Source organism: Colobus angolensis, unplaced genomic scaffold (assembly GCF_000951035.1).
Source record: "Colobus angolensis palliatus isolate OR3802 unplaced genomic scaffold, Cang.pa_1.0 Scaffold41, whole genome shotgun sequence".
NCBI lineage: Eukaryota > Metazoa > Chordata > Mammalia > Primates > Cercopithecidae > Colobus > Colobus angolensis.
This window is the reverse complement of record NW_012117488.1, coordinates 3,766,034-3,792,696: the sequence shown is the minus strand read 5'-3', so window position 1 is coordinate 3,792,696 and position 26,663 is coordinate 3,766,034.

Genomic DNA, 26,663 nt, shown 5'->3' with positions numbered 1-26,663 from the left:
GTATCCAGAGAACGGACTGTCTTGTCCACTTGATTATCGAAATCCTCCTCTGCTGAGGTCACCCTTTGATGAGCATTCATATGGGACACAGATATCTTTACACTCTTTGCCGTCAAAAAGGTTTTTCCACATACCTCTTTCGGAAAACTCTTTGTTACCAATTTTATAATCATTTTGTTTCTAAACCATTGGCCACAGACCATATACCTGTATAGACTCTTACCTTTGGTTATTTTCTTTGCCAGTGTATCTCCGGGTGCTCTGTTTGAAGTTCTGCTCACTGGGAGAAATTTCCTTCACTACTGTCTTTCAAGGATGTCCAGAAAGGGGCTGCACTGCTGTTGCTGTCCACTTTTGAATGGTGCCTGAATGTTGTGCAGAAACATCTATAAATCAGGCCCAAGTTTTATCTTCCTCAGTCAACTAGTTGTGTGTGTGTGTGTGTGTGCGCGCGCGCGTGTGCATGCACGCTTGGGGGAAAGTGTATATATTGTGTGTGTGTATTTGTGTGCGGGTGTGTATGTGTATACACACATATATATGTATATATACACATATATACACACATACACATATATAAGGATGAATACAGATATATATCTCTATATTCATCCTAATTTAAAATGAGTTAGTATACAACAAAACAAAAAATAAGTTTTTTAAACAGTTACGCTGCATCTTTTGAGGCAGCTAAGGCTCACATGCATATAAAATTGTGTATTCAAATTCTTTAAGTCTCAAAAAGTTCAATAGTATGTAGAGTATTATTTCTTGGGAAGTTGAACACAGTCAATTTTTTTCTTTTCCACTAGTGTAGATCATTTCTTTGGTTGCTCATCAGATAATTAGCTTGCCAGGGAAGTAGCTAAGACCATGTTACAAGAGTTACATATAGATCTCTGAACACCACAGAAACAACAGCAAAACAAGATACTCACCAAATGATAGCCATGAGGGAACTAAGACTTTAGACTATCTAAACTATCTATACATAAAAACATACATATGTATTTACATATTTATGATGAAATAGGAGTATTACTTACATCTTGCTGATAGTATAGCTTAGAATAATAGCATAGTAATAGTTACTAAAAATATATAGTGTTTATTTTACATCAAATAATGAAATCCATGCTTTTTCTCAAATGCATTAGCCATTTAATAGTTCCAGAAAAACCTACATTTATTATTATCACCATTAAGCAGATGAGATGATTGAGACTAAAAGAGATCACTTAACCAATGTCCCCATACTACTATAAAGTAGAGGTGGATTTCTGGTTTGAGTCTAAATCTTACGCTTTTATCCATTAAGCAAAGCTTCTTACAGTGAAATAGCAAATAAACACTTCAGTCCCTTATCAGTAAGAACTTTATGAGGAGATCTCTTTGCCTTAGTTATACAGTCACAACTAATATGGTGTAAATAATAAAAAATGCTGGGTTCAAGTTCTGGCTTTGCTAATGTCTGGTTGTGTGACCTTAGCAAAGTCATTTAACCTTGCCAATGTTCTATACCTCATCTATAAATGTGTCAAATAGTAAATAGCTTATATCATTGGCAAGTCTTAGACATTAAGTGTTTTGTAAATTGAAAAGGTTAATCTAAAGGTAAAATGTTATCAGCTTTCTTTGCAATGTTGCAAGAGGCTAAATGAAAATTAGAAAATAATAAGTAACAATTTTGAAAATTCCTTATATCAGTATTTCATCCGGGAATTAATATCATCTCCATGATAAAATATAAAATCAAAAGAAACCAACTAAGAAAATCAATAATTCCTGAAAGAATTTGATGAGGGAGTGAAAAAGATCTCTATCTGAAAGGCAAGTGAGTGAATATCTATACTGACCAGTTAAGTGATGTTAGCTAAGTCATTTACTTTCTAAGCTTCAGTTTCCTCATTTATCAAGCTATAGGGTTGGGCTAAATAATCTCTAAATGCCGTTGCAAATCTAACAGTTTATCAAAGGAGACCCTTAGGATCCTCTGGCTGGGACCACTGTCCTCTACTTTGTTCTGACCAGTTTAGAGAATCTTAGAAATATCTTCCACCCAGTTGATGAAGTTACATTTCAACAAAAGAAACTCTAAAGATAGTGTTCCTTTGGTCTGCTTTTCTGAATTGAATTAACAGTTTTGTAAAATGTATCTTTCATTGACTTCAATACCAACCCTTTAATCCCTGGAAATTAAACGAGGGAGTTTGAGTTTGAATTTCCCTGCTGTTATTGGTATATGGAAAATCTTGTTACTTAAATCTCACTTTTGTGTGTTAGATTGTAATTTTTAAGAGATCATCATAGCAATCTCCTATTTCTGTTAACTCTGAAAATCCAAATGGGTTTATTTCTTAAATTGCTGACAACCTTACCCAGCCAGACAAATTATGAAGTATACGGACTACAGTTGAACACGAACTCTTTATTTAATGAAGGCAAGGAAAATACTAAGATTTCCATTTTGAGAGTAAAACTGCCAGGGTGAATTACTTGAAATGCAGTTCAACATGATGAAATGCCATAAATTATACTGAACATTTCTTTGTGTAGATATTCAGCTCTGTATGCTTTTATTGATAAAGCCGCAACTCCCCCCACCACACACACTTTTTTTTTTTTTTATAAGGACTAGCAGTTACAATACCCTGAGAAAGAACTTGACTCCTTTATCTGACTACTGGACCCTTACAGACAACTTATTGTCTTATACTAATTTTGGCAGGAAAAAAAAAAAAAAAATCTCGGCTAAGAAGCTCTACCTTGTACCTTGTGTCCTTTTGGTCTCTGTAGCAAGAGAGGAAGTCATTTTACTGAAGGTAAAAGCAGGAGCCACGGTGGAAAGTATTCTCAGATACAACGTAACAAATGTACTGCTGCATAAAGATGCTTTTTCAAACAAAAGTTTGGCAGAGCTCAGGAATGAGAACAGAAGGTAATACAGAGTTCTACCAGGCTGTACTCGAAGCTCTCGAAGTGTGCTGGATGGTTCCCCACACACTTTTCCCCAACCGGGCATGCATTTTGGCAGCCAGTCTTCTGTTTAGGTTCTGCCATTTGATTTTCAGAAAATTGCTACAGTATACAAAAGTTAAAAAAAAAAAAAAAATTAGGGTTTTAGAGTTCCATATGTTTGAGCAAAGTCTTCAATAGTGACGAGCTGCATTCCAAAGAAACCTGTTTGAAAGTTTGGACAAAACCTCTGCCGAGTTGGGAAGGAAAAGGCCTCGTTCCCTTTGCATTAGTCACTCCGTAAAAGATTAATCCTAATGAGCTACTTTCTACAGGCAGGCACACCCAGGCTTTGTATTACATACCTGCGATTTCTCAGTGTTTAGGCCAAAATGTGTACACTCAGATGCTGATAGATATCATCTTTCCAGAAACCATTAACCACGGTATTAACTGTAATAACTTAGAGAGTTTAAGGAATGAGGCCAAGCAGGGGGGAGTCACTGGGGAAAGAGTTCTTCAAAGCAGTGTGAAAGAACACACTGATGGAACTTACATTTCTAAAAACAGAGCAAGAAGAAAACCCAGTCCACTATCTTTTCATTTCATCAGTTCTACCCTGCCATCCCTTCCTCTGCTAGGTCAGTTTTCAGTGGGTAGTGCTGCTGGCTTCATTGATTTCATCAGTTAATGGCAGCCACTCTGATGGAGGATGATGTTTTTCATTCAAAGAATCAGCCTGAAGGTAGGACTTCTGATACCTTTGCCATGCCATGGGAGGACTACCACCATACACAGGATTGCTACACTGACCCAAGAAATTTCAGCAGTTCACTACTTTTGCACTATGACCCAACTCCACTGTAGTCCGGTCCCAGGGAGCTGGCAGAGAAGTCTGTCGCTCTGAATATGTTTCTGGGAGTTAAGGATTTATACGTAACCAACTTCATTCTAATGCAGTGCTAAAATTAAATTTCCTTTATATTCCATGACTGTTTCGCCTTACGAAAAAGCATTTTTTTAATTTTATTTTTCTCAACGGTTGCTTGAAACTTTAGTGACTATTGAGACCAAGAAGACAAAGAGGCAAAGTAACTGGATGAAATATAAAAATGGAGATAAGGAAGGCATGTGAAGCAGAGTGAAGTCTGCATCCAGTCAGTGGTAGTACTCAGTTTGAATTTAAACTCAACCACTGGTTGAGCTGTATATGCGGCCATATGTACAGCACAGTGCTAGCTGATATCCATTTAGCAAGCAGATCAGTGACCCTCACCTTTAAAGACTTACGTTTTAGTGAGAAACAGATCAATAATATTTGCTAACATTATTTTTGTAATTTTTTTGGTGACAAACTCTGACACAAAGTAAAGCACTTTATAGGCTATATCCCTTTTAATCCTCACTACACCATATTATTAAGTACTTATTATTATTCCCACTTTGTAAATAAGGAATGTTAGGCTCAGAAAACATAACTGCCCAAGCCAATAGATGGGCGTTCAGGGGATCAAACCTAGATTTTCTAAACTCAGGAATCATGTTCTTTGGGATTATGACATAATGACTTGCCAAGGATACAATAAAAAATAATATGAGACTATTGGAATAAAGGCTAAAACAGAGGTAAGAAGAAGTTCTTTGGGATAACAAAATAAGGAAAAATTAATTTTAGCTAGTTTAATTAGGAAGTTGTAGATCCTTGGCTGTTTCAATGCCTTCAAGATGTTACTAAGAGTTTTGAATGTCAGTTTAAGATGTTTGAGTGTTATTTTCAGGAAGTGAGGTGCAGTCCCATCTTTCTAGCTCAAGATGTAACATGCAAGCAGAAAGGAGGCTTTGAGAAGAGGGCCTGCATATCACCATGGTCTGTACTGTCCACTGCAGTAGCTGCTAGCCCACTTGCAGATACCGAGCACTTAAAATGTGGCTAGGGAGATTGAGAAACTAACTTTTTAATGTAACCGAAATTACTTTAAATTTAAATTTTAAAATTAACCCTTAGTTCAGTTTTTGGAAACTGTTTTTGTACATTTGAAATAACTTAGGTATGTGAATCTAATTTTTCAACTGTAAATTTTATAAAACTTAAACACAGATCAAGCACTTTTGATGAGTGCTTAACTGAGATATTCTGTAAATGTAAAGTACATTCTAAATTTTGAAGACTTAGAAAGAAAATATGAATGCAAAATATCTTAATAACATTTCATATTATTTTGGATATGTTGGAGTAAATGCAATGTATTATTAATTTCACCTGGCTGTGTTAATTTATTTCTAAATGGAGCTACTAGAAAATTTTAAACGACACACATGGCTCATATCATAACTCTAGTGGACAGAGCTGGCTTAGTCTAAGGGCAAAGACTTTACTACTTGACAGAAATTGGAGAAATCAGCAAAATCTGGACAAAAGTCTCAGGCTCTATGAACTTAATACCAAGCTCATTTTGTTTTGGAGGAAGCAGTAAAGCAATAGATGTGTACCTGTACCTGAGGCGAACAGCCTGTATAGTCAAAGAACAGGACCAACAGAATGAGGCCCACATGAAGCTAAGGTAGTCATAAAATTCTAGGACTTGAAACAAGAAGCAGAAGTCACTTGTATGCACACAGCCTTCCTTTCTTCATGAGAAGATAAACACCAAACAATCAGCAACTGGTATGCACTTTTCAGTCATATATTTGTCTACATCTGTTCCGAGCCTATTTCAAAAGTCTCTCAAGTTGCAATTTGCCTTCACTTTTGAAGGAATGCAATATACTTTTACCTGGTTTCTTAGGTACCCTCCTTTGTTGGCAGCAGAAAGATTAAACCATGCAAACCCTGGATCATGAAGGGAAACTTCACTTTCACCTCTAACTACCTAACCATCATAAACCCAAGACAGTTTCCATTCCCAGCTCTCCCAACAATTTTCAGACCTGCAGACCTGCTTGGGAATCTATTCTGCCCAGGAACCTTCAATCCATGATTAATAAAAATTTTCATACTCTCTTGGTATGTGTGTGTGGTACCATCAGTCATGGTATCTGAAACAAGTTTTGCATGGGGAGTTCATTCATTGCTGTGGGTGATTACAACAGCTTATAATTCTAGTTGACAGCTATGTGCCTTCAACTTACTAAAGGTACTATTCCACTCTCTTGACTTTTATTGTTGCTATGATAATTCTGCTGTCTACAGTCAATATAATATTATTCTTTCAAATGATTTTTCCTTCTTTTTGGCACTTTAAAGAAACTTTTTTTTTATGTTGGTGTTCTGAAGTTTAATTATTATATGTCTAGGTGTGGATTCCATTGTACTTATCATGTTGAGGCTACTTTTACTTTTTGAATCTGATAATTTGTGTTCATTTCAGTTTGGGAACAATTTCTCAATTATTATTTTAATTGTGTCTTCTCTATTTTCTCTGTTCTCTTCTTCTGGATCCCTTTGAAATAGTTCTCTTACATATTATCCTTTTCTTTATCATTCTATACTACATTATAGGGATAATTTTTAGAGAGCCATCTTCCTGTTTCCTAATGCTCTCTTTAACTAGATTTAATATGTGCTTTAAAAAGATTGTTGACCTTGTGCGGTGGCTCACGCCTGTAATCCCAGCACTTTGGGAGGCTGAGGTGGGTGAATCATGAGGTCAGGAGATTGAGACCATCCTGGCTAACATAGTGAAACCCCATCTCTACTAAAAATACAAAAAATTAGTCGGGCCTGGTGGCGTGTGCCTGTAGTCCCAGCTGCTCAGGAGGCTGAGGCAGGAGAATGGCATGAACTCAGGAGGCAGAGCTTGCAGTGAACTGAGATTGCACCACTGGACTCCAACCTGGGTGACAGAGAGAGACTCCATCTCAAAAAAAAAAAAAAAGATTATTTTCAATGGTATTTAAAATTTTTATTTTCTCTCTTTCAATAGCTGACAGTCTTTTTATACTACCTTTAAAAATCATTCTCTCATTGCCTTTAAAGGTATTTAATACTTTTAAACATAATTATTTTATAGTATCTAAACTTCTTATGTGAGGGCAGGATGTGCATAATCCCATTTCCTGTGTATGATGACTCTTGTTTACAGAGAATTGTTTCCATTTTTTCTTTTTTTTTGAGATGAAGTTTCACTCTTGTTGCCCAGGCTGGAGTGCAATGGCGTGATCTCGGCTCACCACAACCTCTGCCTCCTGGGTTCAAACGATTCTCCTGCCTCAGTCTCCCAAGTAGCTGGGATTACAGGCATGCGCCACCATGCCCAGCTAATTTTGTATTTTTAGTAGAGACGGGGTTTTTCCATGTAGGTCAGGCTGGTCTTGAACTCCCGACCCCAGGTGATCTGCCAGCCTCCACCTCTCAAAGTGCTGGGATTACAGGCGTGAGCCACCACTCCCAGTACAGAGAATTGTTTTCTAGTGTGTTCTGTAAATTCTGAATTATTAGCTCTTTTTGAGTAGAGATTTATCTGTGAGAATCATATTCATCCTGTTGAGGATTTATCCCTTCATAAATGTTTTGCGTTTGTTTCTACAAAGCATTCCAGTTTGGGACGAAGACATGTAAGTATCCATGTTTAAAGGGATCCTTGCTTACATTGATAGTATAATTTTGAAAGCACATTGGCCTAAAGGGAAGCAAGAGGTTATAAACTCTTAAGTATGTAGTTCCCCCTTCCTCTTAGAGCTTTTTTTTTTTTAAACCACCCTTATTGTTTTCCCATACAAGTGGGCAGGGTTTTGAATTTATGCTGTCCAGCTCCAGACTTATAAACAGGGTATCATTCATGCCTCTCTCCCTCCTTGGGGCTCCCTCCTTAGGCCTTGCTTCTTATTCCTTGGCTGCTGAGAATGGTGACTGCTTCTCACCAGCACTAAAGCATTGGCTCCAGCCCACTGTACTGCTAATGCTTCCTGTTCAGTTTTGAAACTTGGTTTTTTTCTGACTTTCATGTTTTTCATGTTCTGACTTTTAAAAAAACTTGTTTATTTTCTGACTTTCTGGCCCATGCCATGCATTTAAAAAGATGTATGGTACTATAATATTTTTTAATTTCTAGGTATTTCATAGCTGGGACAGACATCAAGTTATCTTAGTACATCATTAGTAGAAACAGAAATCCTCAGAAAAGCTTTTCCTCTCTTTTGTTCCATAGCATATATCTAGTGTGCTTTGAAAGTGAAAAACACTAGAATGTGAAACATGTCAAATTTTCCAAGTTCTTGGATGCATTTGGAGTAAATAGAGGAGTGGTACCTCTACACAATAACTTAGACTCTGTATGCTACAAAACAAATTTCTCTGATGCAAGATGGAGAGTAGCTGTGTTGCGTTGCTATATGTGCATACTTATTCATAAATGCATATTTATTTGTGTGCATAAATGGATACATATATAGACATCGATATTTCACTTTGGAAATTACTGCTTGTCAGTGCCTACTTCTCTATTACCCAGCTGTGTTTCTTAATTACTTCTCCTGAGGGGTGACACTCACCACGGTTCCCAAATAGCCTGTATTCAGATCAGGCAATATGTGTTTCTCTTATAGCCCCAGTGCACTGAAATCGGATCACTCCTGCCCTAACCATTGTTCTCCAAGGTTTAGGTGCTACTCTTCAGACCAAGACCCATTGCCCTTATAATGACCATTGAGCTACTGAGTTACTGCTTTTCCTCATGTGCTCGAGTTCCTAGGCTGAGTTCTTTGTGTTTGCCCACTGTCTTGAAATCCCTATTCTGAGAGATCCTAGCCCTAAATCTGAAATCTGTTCCACTTTTTTCTTGCCAGTGTCTCTTTCTGGGACAGAGAACCTGCCACCAGTTGGTGATAACATGATGGAAGTACTCCAATCATGGTCAAACCTCTCAAAGAAATCTCTCAAGTATAACTTGCTTGGATTCTGCATGCACATGTGTTGCCCATTGACCTGGGGCCCTGAGACTTCCTCCTGGAAAACCTGGTACATAATATTTTCTAATTTGTACTAGTCAAGTTCTTTGGACACCATGCTTTGCATAGCTTTTCTGTGTTTATGAGAGTTACCATTAATGATTACAACCAAGTTTCCAGGTAAGTAATTATCAACTATTTGTATAAGGTGAATATAAATATTAATCTCTAGGAGTGGTCAAATATGTGCTTATATTTACATGTACATATTACATATACATACACACCCACACCCACATACACTCATATATATACTCTTCATTTTACAAACAAAAACACCCAATAGAAGATGGGTTGCCAAAATATTCAGCCAGGCTAATAATTTTGATTTTTATTTGCAAACTTCACTTAGCTATTCATTCTTAGAGACAAGACCTTCATTCTTTTTAGATTTTTATTTTTACGATAATTCAATACACCAGTTTTTCCAACGATTATTCTCAATATGAGCATTTAATTTCTATTTTCTCATCAATAACTTTAACTATAGAAACTCTATAATAAAAATTGACCACTTAAAATGTACAGCCTCAAAAAGTAGATATTCTCAATATTTTAATAATAGGGCAAAATACTTATTTCAGTCTCCTATGAGTATGGTAAAAGGTGAGGGGAAAAAAAAAAACCCATGAAGTTAGTATGTGAGGGAATAGGACTGACTGGAATAAGAACGTTGTGCCAACAAGGGTATTAAAGAGAATGAGGGGTGTGTCGTGAGAGAGCAGGGGGCTAAGGAGAAAATTGGAAGGAAGTGAAGAAGGTGCTATTCAGAGAAGGGGAAGACAGGTCCTGCAAAGAAAGGCTGAAAAGGTTTGGGAAACATTTTCAATTACCCAGACAAAGGATCTCGGCAAACACTTCTAAAATGGTAGAAAAGAACAAGGTCCCTATAGCAGGGAATGAGGGTCCTTTTTGGGGGTGGGAGAGTTGGGAGGTAGAATTTGGTGGAGTTCTTCTGGCAGACATTTATTCAACTGGATCTTGTAAAATTTATTTCTGGAATTTAGAATTGGAAAGTTGGATGTAACAGAATATTTAAGAAAAAAAAAAAACTATGTAAAATATACCAATTGCAAAAATATGAAGTCAAGTCTTATATAAGTTTTAAAACATTAATCTTATTTTTCCTCAGGAAATGATTATAATTCCATCCATAACCATAAGAGTGATTAATTTGAAATTTAAAAAACCTTCACATGCTCAAATTATTCTTAATAATATGGAGATAGAATGTGTTTTGTGGGAGTCAGAAATAAAAATAAAGTATATAAAAGAATGCCATCAAGTGGAAAACCAGCTGAGGCCTATTTCTTAAGAAGTCTTAATATCTACTAAGCAGCCCACATAAAAGAAACATGTATCTTAACATATTTGTCATATTCAAACATATTAGTCATATTCAATGCATTTTAAAATATCACCATGTACTTTATAAAGGTAATTCAGAAAAACTTTGCTAATTTTCACTTCCCTAATCTGCAAACCCCCAGTTCTCACAAAGAACCCTGCAGTCTCACTTCACTTCTCAGCAAAGATTTAATAGCTGAGAGCTCTATCGTGTTCTCATATTACTAAGACTTCATTACTTTTACATGCCACACTACAGGACACTTACTAATATACTATTAAGTATTATCATAAATAATTAAAATGCAACTACACTTGACAAAATGAAAGAACAAAGTGTATTCTGTGTTGCAGTCAACTTGTGTGTATGTTGGCTGGAGTGAGCCGAGCACATATTTTAAAAATAGAAAATCAATTACTAAGAGCGACTCAGGTCGCCCTTAGCAATGGGCCTACCTCTCATTAGTGTGAGTTAGTGAGGTCTTTTTCTGGTTCCTACCTGCCAATTAAATCATATAGCCATTATATCATTATCACTGTTAAATTAAAAAAAAAAAAGTACCAATAGAACTTTGTCTTTGTGCCAGCCTTTTTCACGTAGCCATGCCTTTCATTCCTAGTTGATTCGGTATATCCAGCACTTTTTATACTCCCTTGCTTGCCTCACACACCCAGAGGTAAGAATTTACTATCTTATTAATTGATCAACATATATTTGAAAACACACACCATGTGTTCAGCATATATGAACAGTGTTCAGGATATATAAGTGTAATAGCCTTTGTCTTCAAGGAGTTTACAATATAATTTGGGTAACAAGATAGCATAGAAGAAAAAAAAAAGGCCAGGCATGGTGGCTCATACCTGTAATCCCAGCACTTTGGGAGGCCAGATGGGTGAACCACTTGAGGTCAGGAGTTCGAGACCAGCCTGACCAACATGGTGAAACCCTATCTCTACTCAAAATACAAAAATTAGCTGGGTGTGGTGGTGCATGCCTGTAGTCCCAGCTACTAGAGATGCTGAGGCAGGAGAATAGCTTGAAAGCTTGAACCTGGGAGGCAGAGGTTGCAGTGAGCTGAGATTGTGCCAATTGCACTTCAGCCTAAGTGACAAAATGAGACTTTGCCTCAAAAAAAAAAAAAAAAAAGAAAAAAGAAAGAAAGAAAAGGAAAGAAAAAAAGGAGTGGCCAGTATTAGAATACATATAATTATGTTTTAGATTGTGTGGTCTTTACTCCTGGGGCAACATGTTAGATGACACTGAATCCAGAAAAACTTCCTAGATGCCATGAGCCTGGGTTAAGTGTCAGTCATATGTGCTCTGCTGGCATCCTGCATTTACTCTGTAAAAAGTTGTTCATTTTTATGTAGCTGTAATGGGATTCATGTGGTGTAATGTAATATTTCTCACTAGACCATATGCATCTTGAGGACAAGGACTGACTCTAGTTCTCAGCACCAACCCACTGCTACGGAAGGCCAAGCACAGAAAGTGATAAGGAGCGTGCAGCAACATGAGACTGGAGAGTAGGTGAGGCTGAACCACGCTGGGCCTCACATGTGGCCCTGCTACAGAGTTTGGGCCTTCAGCCCCAGAGCAATGGAAAGCTGGTGAAGGCTTTCAAGCAGGCAAAATGATAAGAGCAGATTTGAGTTTTGAAAAAAAGCCCTCCATCCACGGTGTGTTGAAGAACAGAGTAAAAGTGAATGCAGGAAGTTCAGATCATTTGAAATAAACATTTAGTTAAGTAAGGAGGGGTGGCCAAAATTAACATGTGTTTGTGGTGTAATTTACTGAAATTTGGGTAATAGCCAGGCTTTCTTGGCCAGTGGTGTGGAAGTGTGGTTATTGCTCTGTTGTTATGAATCAGCTCATTATTTCTGAAGGTAAACAGCTTAAATTACATTACTATCACTTTTGATAATCTTTGATAGTATATAGTATGTGCTGTGTTCAAAGTTGGGTATAGACATAGAAGGAAATTAAAAGTAATACAAAAATAATACTCAAAAAGTTTCACTTATTCTCTTAGCAGGTGGCTCTGCTAAGATATTCCAAATGGAACATTTTGTTTTCTAAATCTATTATTAGTTGCTAATCTTGCTAGGTGTGCAGTCCAGATTGCTGCATTTTTAATACCTATTTGTCATCCTCTCTTGCTGAAGAATATGAAATTGTCCAGTCAGTGTTTAAGGAAATGAAATTAGTGTGACTCTTTAGGATTCGCACAGTAAACTGGTATCACTTTGGTTTCTAGAAGATGTGGATCTGGACTTGTAGTGTAGGGGGTAGCACAAAGTGTTTTGGTTTGCAGGTAACTCCTCCTGATACTAACAGGAACAACAAGTTTCTTATTATGTTACTCTCTGTGCCTTAAGCCTTTCAGTGGCTCTCCATTGCTCTTTGGATCACTTCCAATAGCTTTAATAGGGTCTGCCAAGCCCTGCATGGACTGGCTGTCTCCCACCAACACTCCAGCTTCAGTTCACACCTTGTCCCCAGGGGATCAGGTGCACAGGACTTCTTTAAGAGCCTTAAATGTGCCCATCTTCCTTTGACAAGGGACATTTTGACTTCTTTCTGCACTCTCCCTGATATGCTTCTGATGCCATTCTCATCCTTACCTCCAACTTTGTTTAGTTGATTCCTACAGTTTAAAAAAGAACCTTAGTTCAATAAATACTTTTCTCAGGCACACCTCTGAGATGCTCCCACCACTACTTCCACCCCAGACTGGGTAAAACTGACTTATTTTATGCTCACATGGCATTATATAATTATCCTTTGCAGCGCTTAATACTTGCACTTTTAATTAATCAATTTACATCATTATTTGATTGATGCATCTCCCTCATCAAACTGTGAGCTCTGTGGGAAGAGTAAGCATGTCTGTTTCTGTGAAACATATATCCCTAGTGGTTAGCACAAGATCTGACTCATAGTAGGTGCTTGATAAATATTTTCGAATAAGGAAGTGAATGAATACATAACTCTAACAATAAGTTTCTTCATTTGTCCCCTCTCTATGGTCTCATAATCATTTTCTGGAAATTGTGTTTTTGTCTGTATTTCACTTTGAATTATCTAAACTCTCTAGATGCATTTGTACATCCTCCTATTGCCTTACCTAGTATAGGAGGGGAGAGAATGGTAGCCACTAAGACAGAGGCTCAATTCTAGAAAGCTCTGTATAAACTCACTAGGGGAAACATTTCAGCTTCCCAACGTGCTCTCTTGCAGCTGAGAAGAGACAATAAAACAAAAAATGCAAAAGGGCCAAGAGGCCCTGAAGAGACCTTGTATGTACTAGACCTCCTGGTTCATTCTCTGCCATTTAAAAGGGGGTACTCTGGACATTATGAGCCTATATTCTATTTTTCTAGATAAAAAGGTGAGATTTAATGAGAAGTAGTTTCAAGTAAAAAATAGAAACGACTAAAAATCATGGAAGATAAAGACTTCATAAATTTCACTTAAAAGTTCATCTTTCAGGCATTTCTAGAAACATAAATAGGGTGGAAGTTTGTTCATCTTTCAGAGAAGCACAATTTGTTCCTCGCCTTTCTTGTAGTACATATGTGAGAATCTTATCCTCATAAAGAAAAATTGCTTTAGGGTAAATATAACCTTTGTCTAATTTTTTATTCCTCTTAAATTCATTCTTACTGTTCTTTGCAAAAAGTGGTCACTGTGGTGGTAGAGACAGAAAGATTTGGGGCAGATGGTCACTGGGAAATGAAGAAAAGCAAGAGGTAATTATGAAGTAGGGGCAGTTTAAGTCCTGACTTGTCCCACTATTGGTTCTGTGGGCCAGAGATCCTCCAGTTCCTCTGGCTTCTGGTTGTCACAGACACAGCCTTGGAAGCGGTGACCATGGGGTCCCAGGGAGGGTGGAGAGGGATTGATTCCAGCAGCATCAGCTGTAGGAATGCAAACATGCTCTCTGGGGTGGAAGCAGCAACGCTGGCCAGGAGCCTTCTGGGAGACTTGTTTTTAGTCCTCTTTAAAGTTGTAATAAAATGGTAGAAAGTAGTTTTGAAGCCTCCTTTGAGCAATTTTATTGTCTGTTCCCTTTGCCATATAGCAGGGTAAAGTTGATAAACTGCTAAATAATCAACCTTTGTATATTTCATTAGAAAACTTTAAAATTTTAAATACTCACTTTATGGCCCTGATAAAGCATGACAGATACCCATTGCTGTCCTCACTGCACTCCTGTAGTGGGTGGATTAGAGATGCCTGCTTTAACGGCATGCTGAGGGGCTGTCACTGGCCTGGATTAGACCCCCAGTCCATGACTCAGTGATTGGAGAGAGTAACTACTCCTGGGAAGGAACAATTTCACATATTTCAGGGAAGAGGCTGGGCCCAAGGTAGAAGTGAAAACTAGTCTCTCAGGGTTGGTTGGAGGATATAAATAAAATGTGCTGGGAAAGAACCACACAGATAAAAGTGGATCCCAGACTGGGATGGGAGGAACCTACCAACATAATTATTAACCTTTTGGAATATTCATGTATTTGTTTGAATATGGGGATTGGGTCTTATTCATTTTTGTATCCTCAGTGTTTTGTGCAGTGCTTGGCACATAGTAGGTGCTTAATAAATGCATCTAATATACATTATATTTGATGAATACATAAGTGAGTGAAAAGACAAACTGAGTAAACCTCAAATGGAATTGCCCTCTATATTAGTTTCCCAGGGTTTCTGTAATGAAGTAGCACACACTGTGTGTCTTAAACAGCAGAAATGTATTGTCTCATGGCTCTGGAGACTGAAAATCTGAGCTCAACGTGTCAACAGGGTCATATTCCCTTGAAGGTGCTAGGGAGGGATCTGTTCCAGTGCGCTCTCCTAGCAGTTCAACACTAATCTTCATATGGTGTTCCCTTTGTGTGCATGCCAATCTCCACTGGCACCAGCCACGTTGGATTACGGCCCCACCTTATTCCAGTATGACCTCATCTTAACTAATTACATATGCAATGACTCTACTTCCAAAGTAAAGTCACATTCTCAGGAACTGGAGGTTAAGACTTCAACATATGAATTTTAGGTGAACACAATTCAGCTCCGAACACCCTCTTGGCTGCACTATGAATACAGTTAGAAGTTTAAACAGTCTGGATGCCGTGGCTCACACTGTTAATCCCAGCACTCTGGGAGGCCGAGGCAAGTGGATCACCTGAGGTCAGGAGTTCAAGACCAGCCTGACCAACATGGTGAAACTGTCTCTACTAAAAATACAAAATCAGGCCAGGCACGGTGGCTCACGCCTGTAATCCCAGCACTTTGGGAGGCCGAGGTGGGCAGATCACGAGGTCAGGAGATGGAGACCATCCTGGCTAACACGATGAAACCCCGTCTCTACTAAAAAATACAAAAAATTAGCCAGGCATGGTGGCGGGTGCCTGTAGTCCCAGCTACTTGGGAGGCTGAGGCAGGAGAATGGAGTGAACCCAGGAGGCGGAAGCTAAAAAAAAAAATATAAAATCAGCTGGGCATGGTGGCACATGCCTGTAATCCCAGTCACTCAGGAGGCTGAGGCAGGAGAATTGCTTGAACTCGAGAGGTGAAGGTTTCAGTGAGCTGAGATCATGCCATTGCACTCCAGCCTGGGCAACAAGAGTAAAACTCTGTATAAAACAAACAAAAAAAACCCAATAAATTGAAATTGATTATAAAAATATTCAAAGGGCATTCATTTGTTCGATACTTTTCTGGATGTCAAGAGATATAGGTTCTGGACTCAGCTTAGTTATTAAAAACTGTGTGAACACAAACAAGAATTTCAGTTGGGCTAACAAGGGGGCTGGGATATAAGGTCTTTAAGGTACTTTTTAGCTCAAAATTTCCATAATGTTCTTAGCGATCCATCTGAAATACACTTCTTATATGTCTTCTCCTTAGTGTTCCTTGCCTGTTGCTGCACATTTAGATTAGGCTTTCAGAATTCTATAGCAATTGAGTCCAACAATATTTCTTTAAAGAGTTTAAGAGCTTGGCCCTCCTGCTTCAAAGAGGCCAATATTCTCAATTCATGACGTCCAGGGACCATGTCTGTTTCACCTACATGAAATTTCAATAGCTACATCTTGCCTGGAACTCAATATCCAATAACAGTAAACGCTCAATAAATACGTGTTGGAAAAATATTGAATGAATGAATGTACTTATTTCAATATTATTTTCGTAAGTTTTTCAAATGTGTTCATTCCATATATACTTAAATATTTTTTTCCTCAGTATTCATATTCTGCTGTAACTATGAATCCCAATGTAACTTAGAGCTCAAAAATTTCATGTTCAATGTCCATAAATCAAAGGTTGTCTATAAAGTCCTTTCAAGGTACCTAGGGGATTATATGGAATATTTTAAGCATTGTGAAGAAATCAAGATATAGTAAACACAGCACTGTGTGAAGAATGGTATGAAGCTACAAATGTCCAGTGAAATCTGGTGGAGAAAATTAGCACCTCTCTATGGACTTTTCTTAATAAATCTTATAGTCTCTATTTCTATTTCTATGTAGATATGTAGATGGTTCTATGTGTTGGGACACTCATGAAATAAAAAGCATAGTAAAAAGCTGAGATTATAGAAAACATCAATTTCTGTGTTACCTCAATGTTTTGATACAATGGATCATGTACAGTACTCAAGGAAGGGTGCATGAAAATAGTAAAGAATACTTTATGAATGATAAACATTTTCTTGTTATTATTATTTAAAGCCCCAAAGAAAATTGATCTCTAATACTATTTCCAGGGATTTGACATTATTTCTTTATTTTCAGTGCTTGAGATTTAAACTTGTCCTAGTGTATTAGTCCATTTTCACATTGCTATAAAGACATACCTGAGACTGGGTAATTTATAAAGGAAAGAGGTTTAATTGGCTCATAGTTCCACTTGGCTGGAAAAGCCTCAGTAAACTTACAATCATGGCAGAAGGCAAAGGGGAACCAAAGACCTTCCTCACATGGTGCAGGAAAGAAAGAGGGAGAAGTGAAGAGAGAAGAGGCCTTTATAAAATCATCAGATCTCAGGAGAACTCGCTATCATGAGAACAGCATGGGGGAAACCGTCCCCATTATCCAATCACCTCCCACCAGCTCTCTCCGTAGACAAATGGTCATCACAATTCAAGATGAGATTTGAGTGGGGACACAGCCAAACCATATCACCTCGTGAAATGTAAGAAGAAGTATTATTTCCAAAGCTGCTGTTTCATCTCTGGCTAAGCCAAGAGTCTTTGTACTAACCTACGAATTCTACCAATAACAGGACTGCTAGGTGTGATAACAAGCAACGTTTATTAGGTAACCTAATTCTTGAAAAATTTTAATAATTTGAGGGAGAATTTTAAGTCAGAGAGAATAGGATCTCAGGAGTATTTCATTCCTCCTGTTTCCACCTAACCCAGTAACCCCCTTGCTAGTCAAACCTCAACTTGCCATTAGCCTGAATTGGGGGAACTGCTTGAAAAATCTTACAGGGTACAAAAGGTGCCTCGTCTTACTAAACACTTAAAGGAAACAGGACTCTTGCAACGATAATGTTAGAAAATTATATCTAGCTTAATTTTCCTCCTACATCCTGGTTTCATTTATGAGACTGTTCAGTTCTCTGAGGCTGTAGCTGAAAATCAGGAAAGCCTTTCTGCCAAAGAAGAAAAGTTTCCATTTGACAGAAATACTGTTCAGAGTGATTGATTTAAAAGTGCTGAACTCATATTCAGAGTCTGAAATCCAGGAACTGCCAGCTGGTTGGGATTCAAAATTGCAAGGCTGGAGTGAGTTTCTGAGTTGGGATGCATTAAGCAGTGGGGGCAATTGCTTTTCTCACCTGTCTCACAAGGGAGGCAGAAAGGGAAACATTTAAGAATTAAGAAAAGAGATCTTTGGACTGTAGAGTCACTGTATCTTTCTCTGCTAGAGGCAGAATCACCATTTGAATTTAGTAGGGAAACTTTCGTGAGGAATTTTGATAACTAGAATTGTTTGAAAGGGTAGTTGGAGAAGACAAAATAAATAATAGAGGAGGAAAACCGTATAGACCACTCACTTTACTAAGGCTGGACATACTAAATATGTAGGTGTCTGAGAGCATAATGGACCTATTTAAAACAAGCAAAGCATTTCCAGGGTGTGACTAAAAGGAGTTGGTCTGCTGGAAAAAATAGCTTTTGAATATTCTGCAAGAAACAGTAAGCACGAACAATGGTGCTAGGAGATTAGGACATGTAATGTTAACTTACTCTTTTAATTTGTGTACTGTGGTTTTTTAACAGATGGATTTATCAGTGGTTTGTTTCTTCTTCCTTTTTTTTTTCCTAACGCATGCCGAGCTATTTCCTTGCATGCCATTTTAAATAAAAATATTTTTAAAGGGGACACAATGTTAAGGGAGATGTATAAATAAGGCAAGTGCTAATTACAGTGTCTAAAAAGAATGTCTTTATTCTGTAAATCGCAGCACAACTGCTTACACAGAGAATGAGAGCTCCATTCTGGAGCTGCACTTTCTATCAAGTCATGGAGTATAAATCTGGGCAATAAATGATCAAGAGGTACTGTACTGTGTAACTTGTACAATGTTCATAAAAGAAATTAATGAACAAATAAATATTCTCTGATGGACGAGCTGGCAAAAATATATCTTGCAAAAGTGTCTTCCTCTTTAGTTGGAGAGTATGGCACAGAAGTGACATCACTTTGAACAGCGTGTCTCGCTTCACAGAGATTAATGCTTGAAAAGTAATCTTAGTGCCTGATCAGAGAGCCTTGACATAGACCATACCCCTGTGGCTGTCAGTGGGGGATCTGCCTGGGGTGAGGATGCAGGATCAAGCTATTCTCTCACCTTCTGGTCACAAAGGCACCAACCTATGTGAAATTCTCAGAGACCTAAGTATTGATTTGTATCCACAGAAAGAAGTTTGTGGGTCTTCACTAAGAATAGAAGTAACCCTACAAGCTCAAAAATCTGTAAAGGCAGATGACTTTTGTTAAAGAAGTGCTCAAAGAATGTCAATGTCGGTTGATGTCCTGTGAGTTTTGGTTGCACAGTGCAGAAGCATTCTGATCTGGTTTCGTTGAGATAGATATGTAGGGTGCACCACCAGAAACACCACTCTTGGGATGTCCATTTCTTAGGCAGGCATATACAAACGCTCTATGGCCTATGTCAGCCAGTCTAAATTCTGTGGTGTGGTCTTTGACATTTTAATTAATATGACTATGTTTTGCATTCATAATTACATCCCACCATTTCAAAACGGAAGTATTTTTACTTTTTTCTTGCCTTCCACATAATCTCTGGCTTCAACTATCATTCTTATTTTCCTGTCCCAAGTATTGCGCATATTGCTTCTTCCCTGGTCCTACACACACCTTCCTCTCCAAGGACATATTTCCAGCCCACCCTGTAAGGCACACATTAGGCCCCCATTTCTCAGGGTATTATCCCATGGTGATTTCTCCATTCTTTAAACTTTTGGTTTTAGAACTTGATAGCACACTGAATAAATTTTTCTTGTAATTGTTTCATTTCTCTTCACATTATCTTCCAAAGTAGGCCTAGGCCTTTTGAGGTCAGAGTCAGTATTATACAAGGCGGTTACATGTCATGTGAATATTTAAAGTAGGTAATTTGATATAGCGCAAGTTAAAATATTAATAGCTCTTTACTTTATGCACAAAATTTGAAATAATCATGTAAAATTAATTTATAATTTTAAAATGTCATCAAGAACCTCTAATTTCAAAGGTTTATGCTTTAGTTTTACAGTAGTATCTCTTTAGCTGATAAGCAGAAATCTTTTTTTTTGTCAGGATCATGTGAACCACAAGTCTGTTTACCTGCAACAAAATGTTTGCAAATCATTTTGGTAAACTATTTTGAAGTTATTTTAATCGTAATATAATTATACTTTTTAAATTTAATGTATTAAAAGGGGATTCATGTATCAGCATTAATACTTTAGCTCCAAAGAAATGTGCCCCAAATAAATAACTTTGAATTGGAAGTCAGATTTGATACGAAGATACTAAGAAAGCCAAATAGTCACAGTGATATGCTGTGAATCATTTAAGACATAGTCCTCTGTGAAATTCTAGAGACAGCATGGTGAACAAAAAAAGCAACATTAAAATAAACACATTTTAAAATTCTCAAAAACTGTAAAATAGTCCAGCCAAAAATGATTTAAAAATGGAAAAAAAAAATAAATCCACCTGGTGTTGTGGCTATAAGATCAATACCCCCAATCTGCCCAAGGCGATAATGGCCATAGATGTATGAATGAATTCTGGCATGCCATCCCCTGCTTTGTATTTATTACATTAATTATGCAAATTTGGAGTTCTGGAGAAACACACACACCTTTCTTTTGCTATGTTGTTTTCTATAGCATAAGGTTGCCACATAGAATATAGGATAAATTTAAATTAAATTTAGAATTTCAGATAATTTCAGTTAAATTTGAATTTCAGATAAACAACAAAGAAATTGTTGGTATAAGTTTTCCCCAAATATTGCATGAGACCTACTTATAATGAAAAGTTGTTCACTGTTTATCTGAAATCCAACTTTAACTGGGAGTCCTCTATTCTAGAACTAGCTGGATGATTTGTAGTAATTAAAACCCAATGAGTATGTATGTGCTCATGTGCTCATGCACGTGCACGTGTGTGTGTGTAAAACTTAGCTTGGAAGATTGTTAATTATAAGTTATCTGGCATAACCTTCTACCTAAGACCAGAATCCAGTTTATAACATCTCTTTTAGATTATCTCTGATTTAACACAGTGATGGAATTTACTCCACTAACAGCTATAATGATTACAATTTTAAAACAAAATTATCTCCCAATCTTCCTGCTCTCTCCACAACAGAATATATGTGTACTCACTATCTCATATGTAAAGATAGGTGTGTTGTTTCATCCTCTAATCCCTATTCCTATCTTCCCCACTGTTTTGTTTTCTTTAGGCTGAGAATATTACTATTTTCTTAAACTATCCCTCATAATAATTTAGTTTCCAGAGCTTTTACTAGGTCTAGTAATAATTGACATTACATAGCCTTTGAAGTGCACTGTTGCATAAGAATCTCTGCTGTCTGTCTGTCCCCCCCTCTCTCCTCCACCACCACTGAGCTGGGTGCATAGTAAATGCACAATATTTTCTCTAGGCACTTCATGATTCTTCAAGCTAGAATTATCCTGTCCTTCCTCTGTTGTCCAAATACTTTCTCTTGGACACTTATTCATATAGCCAAAAAATATTTTTGGGCACCTACTGTCAGCCAGGCGCTGTTCTAGGCTTGGGAGATCAGTAATGAACAAAATAGGCAAGGCACTGCTTTAATTGAGTTTATGTTCATGTGGCAGAAGAAAAGAAATAACCTAAAATTATATAATTTATCTGGCGGCAATAACTAATCTGAGGACAAATAAAGCAGGATAAAGGGGATGAGAGCCACGCTGATGAAGGTGCCTTTGAGCAGACACCTGAGGAAGAGAGAATGTGAACCACACATATATCTAGTAGGCAAAGAACCACAGAGGCACCAGCCCGAGCAGCACGTTTGGTGTATTCCATCAATGGCAAAAAAAGCCAGGGTGCCAAGAATGGAGAGAGCAGGGAGTGTAGGGAGGAAGCGACAGGAGAAGAAAGATGTAGCCTGAGCCATATTCAGGTTATTTCTGAGTGACTCTTACCTGAAATGCAAAACAATCAATTCCTGTAGGACCAGGACCATGTCCTGAGCAATGTGGGCATATCATTCGTATGCAGATCTGGTTAGAGCATTTATTCTCCATGGATTACAGCTTTGATGTGGCAAGTCAGAAGGGCTGAGGAGTTGCCCTTCTTTCCCTCCTTGCTCCACTGAAATTTCCTCCTAAAGATGAAAACTTGAATGATTAGAGTGGGCTTCTTCTATCTAAGAGAGATGTCATTTGGCTGAAGCTACAACAGCAGGTGCATCTGCTGGCTAAAACAGCCAAAGGAATTCTTGCTCTAATGACACTGGTAATCTATTTTTCTTAGTAGCACCCAAAATTCTGCCTAACACATAGTAAACTAGAAATAAATGTTTGTTAAATAGAGTTGTTGAGCCACTCAATCCACATTTTTTCACCTCCATTCATTAGGTTGATGCTACTCGGTAACTTCAAAAGTCTTTTCAGTTCATTAAGGATGGAAGTTTCCTAACTCATCCTCTTTTACATGATGCATTTGTTGACCATTCTTTTCCCAAGTGTGACATTTTTCAAAGATTCTTTTAAAATTTTAATTCAAATTGCATCAACTGGCTGTCATGAGTGACCACTGGAAAAATAACAATGGTAATTTCTTTAACCCAGTTCCTTTCTTACTTCAGATGATGCCACTGTTAACAGATAACTCCACACCTGTGTTCATTTGTTCTAGTATTTTCTGCTCATTACCAACAGGCACAAATTGACCACAGAAATAATAACATTTTGTCTCCATCTGCTATTTATGTTATGCATGTTTGTAAAATTCCAAGTCCTAAATGCCTGAAGCAAGATAAGTCTTCTTGACCTACTGGTGATCTTTTCTTCTCTCTCTGGAACACCCATCTTCTTTCCTGTAAGCTGTAGTCTCTTCACCTTTGAGCTGGCAGGCTTTTAGAATACCCCCAGGACTTTCCTCTGTTGCCCCTCTACTCTTGTCCGATGAAGCTTCTCTTTCCATTTCTGTCTCTACAGGACTTTTTCTTCTGTGTATATTGTGGTTGCTCAACAAATCCTGGTTGACTGACTAGTTTGTATCTATCACACTGCCTCACTTTCTTTTTCTTCAAGTATCACTTCCTACAGACACCTATTTGATAAAATACCTCTCTAGATCTATCATCATGAATACACTTGTTCATATTTGGCAAATATGCTTAAAGTTACAAACAAAGGGATGAAGTGGGTTAGGGTGAATAGAGAGTAACCAGAAAGCCCTCCGTTGAGTTAAACCAAAGAAAGTCCCATTTAAACTTAAATTCGCATGGTGAGCCATAAAATCAGTACTTCCAAAGGTTCTTGGTCTGTCCCATATGATAGATGATCAGCAGGTACATTTTAAGAGGCGCCACGTCCACAATCCACAAAACTTTCTCTTTTAGTAACATTAGTTAAAAAAACAAGAAACAAAAACCCCCACCACATTTATCTCCTTGCTAAGCTTAAAGCAACAAGCAAAATGATGTCGGGTTTCTTCTTGCCATGACCTGTCCTCTTTCTTTTTTAACCCAATTATAATCTTACTTCTACCCTGAATCAACATCAAGATGAACAGTTACCTTCAAGTGCAAATGGAGAGGACCAGGAAGAGATTTAGGGAACTCATATAACTGTTGCCCAGTGGCCAGTCATTTCATTTCTGGAAACATGGTCTTCAGATGTATTTATTCTTCTGCCCCACATAGATATTCCCAAAAACCATTCTGTGTCTCTCCTCCTTTCTATGTTTTCCCTAAATTCTACTATGGCAGTCTGGGCACACATCCAACATCAGTAAACGAAAAGCTCTTCCTGCAGTCCAGGTTCAGCATTGCATACCAGCAGTTAACTGCTGTCTTCCCCATCCCACATCCAAACATGAGCATATACAATATCAATAAGCTATTCCTTTCATCTTCCCAGCACTATCGAGGTGTTTATATTTGTGTGGGACATTTAAGCAATTCTAGCCAATGGGCTTTTGCGTTAGGGTAGGCCCCAGGCGGGGAGCAGCCTCGATTGGAAACGGGAACTGAAAGTGTTCTTGGTAAAACTCTCCCTCTGCCCAAATCGAGCTGTCTAACTCAATGCCTGACCTTGTTTAAACAGGTCGCCTCAGAATTATGGAGCAGTTTGATAAGCTGGAATATACTAATTTACTGGCCATTAAAAAAAGAGGAAATTTTATTATGAATTACTCTGCTTTCTTGAAAACTTTTTTTATAATTAAAAACATCTGGGAGGCATTTTAATATATCATAAACAAGAGGAAATCCAAAGCACGTGACTTGTAAGAAAATGATGCAAATAGAATTCCTTGCCAAAATTTACTGTAATCTGTTTTGCTTTTTTTTTCCGGGTGGGAGTATAGAGGTGGGGGATTCAGGAAAGGAGGACAAGGGAGAATAGCATTGAGCATTCTGCAGAGAAAACAGTTATTTCAAATTTAGTCTACTGATATTTTTGGCCAGTGTTAGAAGGCATTACACATTGGCAGAGCCTCTGAAATATATTTGGTTTCTTTTTAAAAATTAGTCATTTTGCTAGTAATTTTTATTTTTTCTGAAATGGACAGATAATTAAATAAACACAAACTGCATTAGGAGGTTGTAATAAGATGTAGAATCAGAAAGGATACATCTTTCAGGGTGAACTTAGGTAAAGAACATGGTATCTTTTGATACCCATTTTTTAGTCGTATAATAGCGTAATAAGGTTACATGCATTTATAACAGATATCCCCTGAAATTTGCTGCTACATATAATACTTCAGATATTTCCCAATTTGCCTTTCATAAGAAAGGAAATAAGCTAGCTTAAAATATAAATGATATGTTTGGGGACTTTCTTCTTTAGTTTAAACATGGAGCTATATGAAAAATAAGCATCAAGCTCAAGAATTGCATCATTTTAAAATTGTGTATAACACACTCTGCAACACCCACATACTCACCCTTCCATAAAACAGACTTAGCAATAACAACGTGGCCAATGCTTACCTTATTTGGCTTCCAAATATTGGATATACGCTTAATAATTCCATGAAAATAACAACATAGTTTGTTTGGTGTAGAGTATATTTTAAGTGTACAAAGCGTTTATAAAAACTCACTGCAGTACTCTAAATCTATAATTATACAAAGTATGCGAAACAATCAGTGACATTTTAAAAGACACAGGAACTTCTTATTTTCCTGAATACATTCCACATTTGGTTTTGAGGGAAAAGCAGGAGACCTGAGGGAATATCACCCTGTGTTCGAATCATGACTTTGCACTTTATAGCAGTGACTTCTTTTTTTTTTTTTTTTTTTTTTTTTTTTTTTCTTTTTGAGACGGAGTCTCGCTCTGTCGCCCAGGCTGGAGTGCAGTGGCCGGATCTTGGCTCACTGCAAGCTCCGCCTCCCGGGTTTACGCCATTCTCCTGCCTCAGCCTCCCCAGTAGCTGGGACTACAGGCGCCCGCCACCTCGCCCGGCTAGTTTTTTTGTATTTTTTAGTAGAGACGAGGTTTCACCGGGTTAGCCAGGATGGTCTCATCTCCTGACCTCGTGATCCGCCCGTCTCGGCCTCCCAAAGTGCTGGGGATTAGAGGCTTGAGCCACCACGCCCGGCCAGCAGTGACTTCTTTGAGCTTCACGTTCCTCACCTCTAAGACGGGAATAATAGTACCTATATTTTCCAAGAATTAAATGAGATAATATATACATAGGACCTGGTAAAGTTTCTGAAACATAATGGAGTATTGAGTGATAGCTGCTATTATTATTATTGATAATGTTGGTATTAATATTATTGTCCAAATACTCTCATAAAGGACCAGCTTGTGGCAAGATATTTTGGTTTTTGTTCTCATTTTATTTTGGGGGGTTGCTCTTCTGTCTTGCCCCTTTCTGTTCAAGAAGTTGATCATTTGATTGAATGACAGACTCATCCCTTCTTCACATTTTGCCATGTGGGTGTGGGCTCTGACCCACATGCAGACGCATTAGAAGAGTTAGATGTCCTAACATTCGAGAATTTTTTTGTCTACGTAGGAGAGCAATTAACTCTAAAACATCTATTCACTTAATACTGACATTGTGAGTGATGCTGAAGACAAGCAATGAGTGAGAGAACTTTCCTGCTAGGCTACAGGAGGTCAAGGAGTATTTGTCTTTCTGAGCATAGGTAGAGGTATAAACAACTGGCTAACTCAAAAGGAGGTCATTTATGTTGACTGTGAGGCTTGAGGGGTAGGTCCGTGGCCAAGGTATACTTGAATGCAATGTGGGATACTGAAATTAAATTCATAAAAGTCAGCTAGGGTCCTATTCACAAATATCTGAAAAGAAAAAATATTTATAGAAAAATGTTATGAATTAATTAAGGCAATGAGGGATTAACAAGTTTACATTTTCCAAATTGTTAGAGCCAGCTATGGTTTTATATTCCAACTCTATAATTGTCTGAAGTGAAGCATTGAGCAAGTTATATAATCTTTCTTAGTTTTGATTTCCTCACCTGAATAAAGTAAATAATCATATGTATTTAGGGTGTTAAGAATTTGGCAGGTGGGAGCATTCAATGATAATGTCTCTTGTTGGTCAATAATTATTGTTATCATCATTAAGAAGGCCTAAGGACTTATTGAATTTACAAATCATTTTTCTGCAATGAAAAT